The sequence below is a fragment of the Anarhichas minor genome, unplaced genomic scaffold (genome assembly GCF_050575085.1).
Source record: "Anarhichas minor isolate MPS153535 unplaced genomic scaffold, ASM5057508v1 ptg000136l, whole genome shotgun sequence".
Classification (NCBI taxonomy): domain Eukaryota; kingdom Metazoa; phylum Chordata; class Actinopteri; order Perciformes; family Anarhichadidae; genus Anarhichas; species Anarhichas minor.
Window position 1 is genome coordinate 8,643,601 of NW_027466582.1, and position 11,454 is coordinate 8,655,054.

General features: G+C 41.4%; 5 non-coding genes across 5 annotated transcripts; all 5 read right to left on the reverse strand.

Annotated features, from left to right (window-relative positions):
* Positions 1–1,655: 1,655 nt before the first annotated feature.
* LOC142942985 (U1 spliceosomal RNA) lies at positions 1,656–1,819 on the reverse strand. The gene has a single exon (XR_012952041.1). It is a non-coding gene; the product is annotated as a U1 spliceosomal RNA (small nuclear RNA).
* Positions 1,820–4,969: 3,150 nt separating this feature from the next.
* On the reverse strand, positions 4,970–5,133 carry LOC142942982 (U1 spliceosomal RNA). Its single transcript, XR_012952038.1, has one exon. It is a non-coding gene; the product is annotated as a U1 spliceosomal RNA (small nuclear RNA).
* Positions 5,134–6,971: 1,838 nt separating this feature from the next.
* Positions 6,972–7,135, reverse strand: LOC142942986 (U1 spliceosomal RNA). Its single transcript, XR_012952042.1, has one exon. It is a non-coding gene; the product is annotated as a U1 spliceosomal RNA (small nuclear RNA).
* Positions 7,136–8,754: 1,619 nt separating this feature from the next.
* On the reverse strand, positions 8,755–8,918 carry LOC142942983 (U1 spliceosomal RNA). The gene has a single exon (XR_012952039.1). It is a non-coding gene; the product is annotated as a U1 spliceosomal RNA (small nuclear RNA).
* Positions 8,919–10,759: 1,841 nt separating this feature from the next.
* On the reverse strand, positions 10,760–10,923 carry LOC142942984 (U1 spliceosomal RNA). Its single transcript, XR_012952040.1, has one exon. It is a non-coding gene; the product is annotated as a U1 spliceosomal RNA (small nuclear RNA).
* Positions 10,924–11,454: the final 531 nt, after the last annotated feature.

Genomic DNA, 11,454 nt, shown 5'->3' on the forward strand with positions numbered 1-11,454 from the left:
AATTTCTTCATGGTTTGCTCCATGTTTCAGAAATATTTAAGTAACTTTTATTTTAGTCATAAGAGGTGCATCGTTCTTGGAAGTACTGCAATGCCAAGTTGAGGCGAACACTTAATTAATCATCACAGTATAGCAACAAGTCAATTAAACCTCTGGGACATCCATCTGTTCAGGTAGGAATTTAAGTGATTATGAATCAAATTCACCTGCTTTGGTGCAAATTTAAGTGACAACAGGTGGACAGAAGAGGCAACAGGAAACAACCCCCCAAATAAAGGAATGGTTTTGCACAGACTATTTCTCTCTCTCCTTATCCTTCCTGATTTTTCTCTAGTTTAGCATTCTACTGGTAGCAGTGCATTCAGGTTGCACAGGTAGTCCAGCTCAAGGATGGCACATCCATCCAAGCCGTCACAAGAAGGTCAGAAGTCTGCTGTGTGTCTCAGCACAGTCGTAAGAGCGTGGAGGAGATACCAGGTGGGAGGAGCTACAGGAACTGCCGGACCCTACAAAATGACCTCCAGCGGGCTACACATGTGCATGTTGCTGACCAAACAGATTCAGGCCCAATCCCAATGTCCCCCCCTTACGGACTCACGGACTTTGAGGCGGGCTCCCGTGAAGTCCATGAGGTTTTAGGGATGTTCCACTGTCAAATCATCGAGTGTTTGAGGGCTCTCTCGCAGACATTTTGAGCCCTTTATGAACCCTTTCCGTAAGTCAGTATAGGATGCTGACTTTGCCTAAGGGAATTACCCACAAATCATTGCAATGTGACTTCAAGCACGGGGTAACCAGTGGACGCATGGAGAGGTACAAAAAAGGTAAACAAAGAGGACGGCTCACATGTGTTCAGCCTGTCTTATTAAATGTACACAGAAACATTAAGGGTTAAAGATGGAACAACAAATAAACTTGAAATCAGAGAATATTTATTCATCAAATATTTGATTTTGTCATTGAAGCCGTTTTAACAAAAACAAGTAAATAGATTTGATGAAATGACCTCTCATCTGAAGAAAGAGCCTGGAAGACGTTCAAATCAGGGAGTACAAAGTATAAAATAAATACCCACAATTATACATCATATTTTTTGTCATTTTCATGGTAACGTGATATGTTGCAGCAAAGTGCTGTCCCATTCGTATTTACACCATTTTAAGCCTTCACAGTCTCTCACACTCAACCACTAACCAGGTGACGTCAGTAAGTCCTTGAGGGTTCAGGGTTTGAGGCTTTAGGGGGGACATTGGGATTGGGCCACAGGCTCCATGAGGGAGGCATGGGGGCCCGACGTCGTTTCACCGTATACTACATCTTGTATCTATCTCATACTTTACAATGTGATTTTCACATGTGAGAATGTTACAATGTATCTACAACAGACCACTGATCATATTGTTAAATATAAGCTGAGAGTGCAAACGCAGTCCTTCTGAATTAACTAAATAAGTGTGAGGGTAAAACATTATCACATAAACTTCTTTAGTAATGTGACACAATTTATAAGGCTTTTATTTAAACTAACACAGCTTCCAAACAGTCAACATCTACTATTTAACTACATTCTGCTAACATGAAGCTTAAATAGATTCAGATATCAGTCACCAGGACTTCCACAAGTTTAAAATATGATTTATCTTTATACACTTTATCAGGGGAGAGCGCGAACGCAGTCCCCCACTACCAGAAATTATGCAATCGAGATTTCCACATTTGAGAAATTCGCAGAGGTCAGCTCAGCCGGAGTGCAATGGCTAAGCCTCGCCCTGGGTGAACCACCTTCTTGATCATGGTATCTCCCTTGCCAGGTAAGTATGAGTTGTACACGTTGGAGACGGAGAAGTCATTCAGAGACAAACCAAGCAAAGTGACGGTGTTAAACATTTAAAAACCCTGAGATTAGAAAGCAGGTGATCATCTAAAAGAATTTAACACCAACACAACACACTTTGGTACTAAATCTTGAAATGATTATTAACATTTAACTTGAGAAGAAATACCTCATATCCCATCATGCACTAGTGTATTTCCATATCAAAGGTCAACCTAAAATCACCAGTGTTGTCTATTTGACTTCGGTAAATGAGTAACAGCTCAACCACAACTTCAAAAGAGATAAAGATAAATCATAATGCAACCAAACCTCGTTTGATTCACATCTAAAAATCAGAGGAAAGTATAAAAACACACATTTGTTTTCCAACAGTTCAAGCACTTCCTGTTTCTTTGTTCACTGCTGGAGGGAAAACGGTCATGTCTGCTACTGCCCCTATCGGTCTGGAGTGTGAACAATGCTGTTTGTTAAACACATCTATCTCTGTGCTTCTACTGTTTGTTACTAACAGCACGAAGAGTTCATTTAGATTACAGAAAGTGAAGCGCTTACATATTAAGAGTATTTGTTTTTGTTTTTATACGTCATATAGAAACAAGCAGCAGCCTCAAAAACACTCCGATCAGTGCAGACAAAGCTGGAGCTACAGTCCTGCTTTGTCAGCACTGATTAGAGTGTTTTTGAGGCTGCTGCTACAGACCTGGATGAGCTCACTGACACCGTGACATCCTACATCAGTTTTTGTGAGGACATGTGTGTGCCGACTAAAACCTTCTGCACATACAACAACAATGAACCCTGGTTTACTGCAAGACTCGGGCAGCTTCGTCGGGCTAAGGAGGAGGAGAAGTGGGGACAGGATCCTGTACAACCAGGCCAGGAATACACTGACGAAGGAGATCAAGGTAGCAAAGAGGCGCTACACTGAAAAGTTGGAAAACAGGTTCTCAGCCAACGACCCTGCTTCAGTGTGGAGAGGCTCACTCACCAAATACAGGAATCCCACCCCCCACTGAGGAGAATCACCAACTGGCTGACGACCTGAATGTGTTCTACTGCAGGTTTGATAAGCCGCCCCCCCAAACTGCCCTGACATCAAACAACCACCTACACCCCGTGCCACCTCCTCACCTCTCCCAACCGACCCCCCACCTGCACTGAGGATCTGCGAGGTGGATGCGAGTCGGCTCTTCCACAGACAGAAGATCAGGAAGGCTCCGGGCCCAGACGGTGTGTCCCCCTCCTGCCTGAAAGTCTGTGCTGACCAGCTGGCCCCCCATCTTCACGCAGATCTTCAACCGATCTCTGGAGCTGTGTGAAGTCCCCTCCTGCTTCAAACGCTCCACGATCATCCCGGTCCCCAAGAAATCCTCCATCACAGGATTAAATGACGTCAGGGCAACATGAAATCCTTTGAGAGACTGGTGTTGACCCACCTGAAGAACATCACAGGGCCCCTGCTGGACCCCCTGCAGTTTGCCTACCGTGCAAACGGCTCGGTGGATGATGAAGTCAACATGGGACTGCACTACATGCTGCAACACCTCGACTCCCCAGGGACATATGCAAGGGTTCGGTTTGTGGACTTCAGCTCAGCGTTCAACACCATCATCCCGGAAATACTCAAACCCAAACTCTCCCAGTTCACTGTGCCGGCCTCCACCTGTCAGTGGATCACAAACTTCCTGACAGACAGGACGCAGCAGGTGAGGCTGGGAAAAATCACATCCAGCACCCGGACTATCAGCACTGGCGCCCCCTCAGGGGTGTGGTCTCTCCCCACTGCTCTTCTCCCTCTACACCAACGACTGCACCTCAGAGGACCCGTCTGTTAGACTCCTGAAGTTCACAGACGACACAACGGTCATCGGCCTCATCGGGGACGGGGATGAGTCTGCGTACAGACGGGAGGCTGAACAGCTGGTCCTCTGGTGTGGTCAGAACAAGCTGGAGCTGAACAGGCTCAAAACTGTGGAGATGACAGTGGACTTCAGGAGGAGCCCCCCCCCCTCACCATACTCAACACTGTGTCTGCGGTGGGGACCTTCAGGTTTCTGGGATCCACAATCTCACAGGACCTGAAGTGGGCCTCCAACATGGACACCATCAGGAAAAAGGCCCAGCAGAGGTTGTACTTCCTGCACCAGCTCAGGAAGTTCAACCTGCCTCAGGAGCTGCTGATCCTGATCTACTCCACCATCATCCAGTCTGTTCTCTGCTCCTCCATCACTGTGTGGTTTGGATCGGCCACCAAACAGGACAGGAACAGACTACAACGGATTGTCAGGTCTGCAGAGAGGATCATTGGTTCCAGCCTGCCCTCCATCCTGGACTTGTTCACCTCCAGAGTCAGGAAACGGGCAGGAAAGATCACCGCAGACCCCTCACACCCTGGACACAAGCTGTTCCAACTCCTCCCCTCTGGTAGGCGCTACAGGGCTCTGTACTCCAAAACCACCAGACACAGGAACAGCTTCTTTCCACTGGCCGTCACTCTCATCAACAATTAATCAGATATACTGCACCTCCATTTGCACTATTACCACCATTCTGCACTAATGTCCCCAATCCATTGCTGATTCCATCTTCATATATATTTATATTGTACATAGTGGTTAAATGTTTATGCTTAGTTTCTCTGTTCTACTTTGTTGTATTTAATGTCCTTGTTTTTATATTTTTCTTGTTTATTTGTATATTCTATGTTTGTACGTTGAGAACAATGTGTAAACCGGAGTCAAATTCCATGTATGCGTACACATGCATGACCAATAAAGCTGATTCTCATACTTTACAATGTGATTTTCACACGTGTAAATGTTACAATGTATCTACAACAGACAGCTTATATTTAACAATATGATCAGCAGAGTGCAAATGCAGTCCTTCTGAATTTTAAATCAACTTTAACTAAATAATTGTGAGGGTATAACACTATCACAAACCTCTCTTTAGTAGTGTGACACAACTTATAAGACATTAATTCCTACTTTCATATAAACTAGTACAGCTTCACAACAGACAACATCTACTATTTAAATGTGTTCTGCTAACATGAAGCTTAAATAGAGTCAGAGAGTCACCCGGACCTCCTCATGAGTATAGATTATGTTTTATCTTTATACACTTTATCAGGGGAGAGCGCGAACGCAGTCCCCCACTACCAGAAATTATGCAATCGAGATTTCCACATTTGGGAAATTCGCAGAGGTCAGCTCAACCGGAGTGCAATGGCTAAGCCTCGCCCTGGGTGAACCACCTTCTTGATCATGGTATCTCCCTTGCCAGGTAAGTATGAGTTGTACACGTTGGAGACGGAGAAGTCATTCAGAGACAAACCAAGCAAAGTGACGGTGTTAAACATTTAAAAACCCTGAGATTAGAAAGCAGGTGATCATCTAAAAGAATTTAACACCAACACAACACACTTTGGTACTAAATCTTAAAATGATTAACATTTAACTTGAGAAGAAATAATGCATATCCCATCATGCACTAGTGTATTTCCATATCAAAGGTCAACCTAAAATCACCAGTGTTGTCTATTTGACTTCGGTAAATGAGTAACAGCTCAACCACAACTTCAAATGAGATAAAGATAAATCATAATGCAACCAAACCTCGTTTGATTCACATCTAAAAATCAGAGGAAAGTATAAAAACACACATTTGTTTTCCAACATTCAAGCACTTCCTGTTTCTTTGTTCGCTGCTGGAGGGAAAACTGTCATGTCTGCTACTGCCCCTATCGGTCTGGAGTGTGAACAATGCTGTTTGTTAAACACACATCTATCTCTGTGCTTCTACTGTTTGTTACTAACAGCACGAAGAGTTCATTTAGATTACAGAAAGTGAAGTGCTTACATATTAAGAGTATTTGCTTTTGTTTGTATACAGAAAGCAGACTGGGAAACAACAGCAGCAGCAGAAATTAAGCAGAGGATTCTCGCTTTTGAAGAATTATCTGGCCTGGAAATTAACTATGGAGCAGAATGGAGGTAGAACTGTTAAGGTAAAATTATATAGTATAGATATTTATAATGTGTCTGGATGAAAATGAACAAAATGCAGGACTTTAAGCGTTTTCACAAAGATACATTGATCTCCGTCTCCCTCTGGTGGCGGAAAATATGCAGGAAACTGCACTTAGTCTGAAATATCAGCAGCTCACAGTAAACTCCATAGTACGCTGTACTCTGTGCATTGTGCTCAAGTAACGTTGCTTATTTCAATATTGGAAACATGGGAAAAAATCATCAAAATATCCGTCTTAGTAACGATACTGTTAAACCATCGATATGCATTTCACCTTTCGGTATTTGTGTTTTCAAAATAAAAGTTGTACGGCACCAATCAACATCACAATTTCGAAGCTAATTTATTAATAAATCAAAGCTGTGTGAATAGTACCTGATTCAAAACTAATTTGTAATTGAAGGAGTAAACGTGTAAATTACAATTGATAAGTGACTTTTTGCGCAAACTTCAACATGAAAGCGCTTGTTAGCGTTAGCTAGCTCAATATTTAGAATTAGTTAACGATAGTACCAATAGCGCATTTCAGGAGAACATCGACACTCAATAATTATCTTTAGTTAGAAGCAATAGCGTGAGGTTAAGAGTAATGTGAGGAAATAATTAACAAACTTTATAACTGAATTAATGTGACCAAGTTCACTCAGAAAGTTAACATCGATAAACCTTCGTTAACGTTACCAGTGAGCGCTGACTTCAAGGCTGTTGGTAGATTAGAGAGGTTAGTTTGCTTCATAAGTTAAGCAGGATGGGAGAGTAACACTAGCTGTTGACTCAATATTAGCAGAACAGGCTTAAATGTTTACCACAGCTCCTACCTTCTGTTAACGCGTCCCTGTGCAACTTTAGCTACAGCTAGCCTAGACAAGCTACAAGTTGCATTAGCAACGTCACATACAAACTCGACAAGCAAACGCTATTCATCCTGAACATTAACAAAACATGTTACAGCTAAAGTTAATGTCGAGATACTGTGAGGACCCAACAGTCAACATCTACTATTTAAATGTGTTCTGCTAACATGAAGCTTAAATAGATTCAGAGAGTCACCAGGACCTCCTCATGAGTATAGATTATGTTTTATCTTTATACACTTTATCAGGGGAGAGCGCGAACGCAGTCCCCCACTACCAGAAATTATGCAATCGAGATTTCCACATTTGAGAAATTCGCAGAGGTCAGCTCAACCGGAGTGCAATGGCTAAGCCTCGCCCTGGGTGAACCACCTTCTTGATCATGGTATCTCCCTTGCCAGGTAAGTATGAGTTGTACACGTTGGAGACGGAGAAGTCATTCAGAGACAAACCAAGCAAAGTGACGGTGTTAAACATTTAAAAACCCTGAGATTAGAAAGCAGGTGATCATCTAAAAGAATTTAACACCAACACAACACACTTTGGTACTAAATCTTGAAATGATTATTAACATTTAACTTGAGAAGAAATACCTCATATCCCATCATGCACTAGTGTATTTCCATATCAAAGGTCAACCTAAAATCACCAGTGTTGTCTATTTTACTTCGGTAAATGAGTAACAGCTCAACCACAACTTCAAAAGAGATAAAGATAAATCATAATGCAACCAAACCTCGTTTGATTCACATCTAAAAATCAGAGGAAAGTATAAAAACACACATTTGTTTTCCAACATTTCAAGCACTTCCTGTTTCTTTGTTCACTGCTGGAGGGAAAACTGTCATGTCTGCTACTGCCCCTATCGGTCTGGAGTGTGAACAATGCTGTTTCTGGTCACTTGATGCGTTACTGACCAACAAGCACTACGAAAGAGAAACGTTACCTTAAAATCCGTTTTATATCTTTAATGGAGGTAGAACTGTTAAGGTAAAATATATGATCGACATTTAATATAGATATTTCTAATGACGGGATCGTGTGTGGATGAATATGAACAAAATGCAGGACTTAAAGCAGGCAGGAGATCCGCTGCACTGCTGTTGCTTTCGGAGGCCATGTCCTCACTACTACGTTTCCATTTGAAAACGCATAATTATGTTTTGCTACGTTTACACTGAGCATCCACACTACGCCGGAGTATTCGAGCACCGAATACGGAGGAGTTTGGAAAGGCTCCCGAGGACAGATAAGTTTGAAAACTCTGAAGTTTCCTCTTCGCGTGGACGGCGTAAACGCATAAGTTTGGAAACGATGACGTAGACACACGCGTTCGCTACTTGATTGGTTCTTAGCAGTCACGACGTGTCCTTTCCTGATTCGTCACGTCCCTCTAACTTGACCCTTTCCCGGAAAATCACAAACAACAACAGCCTTGATTACCGATCGACTACCAGGTTAATTCAACATGGACAACTGATTACAGGTGTTGCTGACCTTATTGTCTTTACTAGCAACTATTGTCTAGTTAAAGTCTGCATTTCTGCAGAGGAAGCAGCTGTTATTGGAGCGATTAGCGAGCAGAGTGTCCAGCGGTAGTATCAGCTCTACGGAGCGTCCGTCTGAAGTCACGGTTAGCGGCTTTGAGGAGGACGGACACAGAACGGAGGACTTTCCTTTTCTCATTAATGCTTATTTTGTTCTGCACAACTATTATGAAGTACACACAAACTATATCGTGTATCTATCTCATACTTTACAATGTGATTTTCATGTGCGAATGTTGCAATGTATCTTCAACAGACAGCTTATATTTAACAATATTATCAGCGGAGAGTGCAAACGCAATCCCTCTGAATTAACTAAATAAGTGTGAGGGTATAACACTATCACAAACTTCTTTAGTAGTGTGACACAACTTATAAGACATTGATTCCTACTTTCATATAAACATCAAGCTTAAATAGATTCAGAGTCACCAAGACTTCCTCATTACTTTAGATTATGTTTTATCTTTATACACTTTATCAGGGGAGAGCGCGAACGCAGTCCCCCACTACCAGAAATTATGCAATCGAGATTTCCACATTTGGGAAATTCGCAGAGGTCAGCTCAACCGGAGTGCAATGGCTAAGCCTCGCCCTGGGTGAACCACCTTCTTGATCATGGTATCTCCCTTGCCAGGTAAGTATGAGTTGTACACGTTGGAGACGGAGAAGTCATTCAGAGACAAACCAAGCAAAGTGACGGTGTTAAACATTTAAAAACCCTGAGATTAGAAAGCAGGTGATCATCTAAAAGAATTTAACACCAACACAACACACTTTGGTACTAAATCTTGAAATGATTATTAACATTTAACTTGAGAAGAAATAATGCATATCCCATCATGCACTAGTGTATCTCCATATCAAAGGTCAACCTAAAATCACCAGTGTTGTCTATTTGACTTCGGTAAATGAGTAACAGCTCAACCACAACTTCAAAAGAGATAAAGATAAATCATAATGCAACCAAACCTCGTTTGATTCACATCTAAAAATCAGAGGAAAGTATAAAAACACACATTTGTTTTCCAACATTCAAGCACTTCCTGTTTCTTTGTTCGCTGCTGGAGGGAAAACTGTCATGTCTGCTACTGCCCCTATTGGTCTGGAGTGTGAACAATGCTGTTTGTTAAACACACATCTATCTCTGTGCTTCTACTGTTTGTTACTAACAGCACGAAGAGTTCATTTAGATTACAGAAAGTGAAGTGCTTACATATTAAGAGTATTTGCTTTTGTTTGTATACAGAAAGCAGACTGGGAAACAACAGCAGCAGCAGAAATTAAGCAGAGGATTCTCGCTTTTGAAGAATTATCTGGCCTGGAAATTAACTATGGAGCAGAATGGAGGTAGAACTGTTAAGGTAAAATTATATAGTATAGATATTTATAATGTGTCTGGATGAAAATGAACAAAATGCAGGACTTTAAGCGTTTTCACAAAGATACATTGATCTCCGTCTCCCTCTGGTGGCGGAAAATATGCAGGAAACTGCACTTAGTCTGAAATATCAGCAGCTCACAGTAAACTCCATAGTACGCTGTACTCTGTGCATTGTGCTCAAGTAACGTTGCTTATTTCAATATTGGAAACATGGGAAAAAATCATCAAAATATCCGTCTTAGTAACGATACTGTTAAACCATCGATATGCATTTCACCTTTCGGTATTTGTGTTTTCAAAATAAAAGTTGTACGGCACCAATCAACATCACAATTTCGAAGCTAATTTATTAATAAATCAAAGCTGTGTGAATAGTACCTGATTCAAAACTAATTTGTAATTGAAGGAGTAAACGTGTAAATTACAATTGATAAGTGACTTTTTGCGCAAACTTCAACATGAAAGCGCTTGTTAGCGTTAGCTAGCTCAATATTTAGAATTAGTTAACGATAGTACCAATAGCGCATTTCAGGAGAACATCGACACTTAATAATTATCTTTAGTTAGAAGCAATAGCGTGAGGTTAAGAGTAATGTGAGGAAATAATTAACAAACTTTATAACTGAATTAATGTGACCAAGTTCACTCAGAAAGTTAACATCGATAAACCTTCGTTAACGTTACCAGTGAGCGCTGACTTCAAGGCTGTTGGTAGATTAGAGAGGTTAGTTTGCTTCATAAGTTAAGCAGGATGGGAGAGTAACACTAGCTGTTGACTCAATATTAGCAGAACAGGCTTAAATGTTTACCACAGCTCCTACCTTCTGTTAACGCGTCCCTGTGCAACTTTAGCTACAGCTAGCCTAGACAAGCTACAAGTTGCATTAGCAACGTCACATACAAACTCGACAAGCAAACGCTATTCATCCTGAACATTAACAAAACATGTTACAGCTAAAGTTAATGTCGAGATACTGTGAGGACCCAACAGTCAACATCTACTATTTAAATGTGTTCTGCTAACATGAAGCTTAAATAGATTCAGAGAGTCACCAGGACCTCCTCATGAGTATAGATTATGTTTTATCTTTATACACTTTATCAGGGGAGAGCGCGAACGCAGTCCCCCACTACCAGAAATTATGCAATCGAGATTTCCACATTTGGGAAATTCGCAGAGGTCAGCTCAACCGGAGTGCAATGGCTAAGCCTCGCCCTGGGTGAACCACCTTCTTGATCATGGTATCTCCCTTGCCAGGTAAGTATGAGTTGTACACGTTGGAGACGGAGAAGTCATTCAGAGACAAACCAAGCAAAGTGACGGTGTTAAACATTTAAAAACCCTGAGATTAGAAAGCAGGTGATCATCTAAAAGAATTTAACACCAACACAACACACTTTGGTACTAAATCTTGAAATGATTATTAACATTTAACTTGAGAAGAAATACCTCATATCCCATCATGCACTATAGTATCTACATATCAAAGGTCAACCTAAAATCACCAGTGTTGTCTATTTTACTTCGGTAAATGAGTAACAGCTCAACCACAACTTCAAATGAGATAAAGATAAATCATAATGCAACCAAACCTCATTTGATTCATATCTAAAAATCAGAGGAAAGTATAAAAACACACATTTATTTTCCAACAGTTCAAGCACTTCCTGTTTCTTTGTTCACTGCTGGAGGGAAAACTGTCATGTCTGCTACTGCCCCTATCGGTCTGGAGTGCGAATGCTGTTTCTGGTCACTTGATGTGGTACTGACCAACAAGCACTACGAAAGAGTAACGT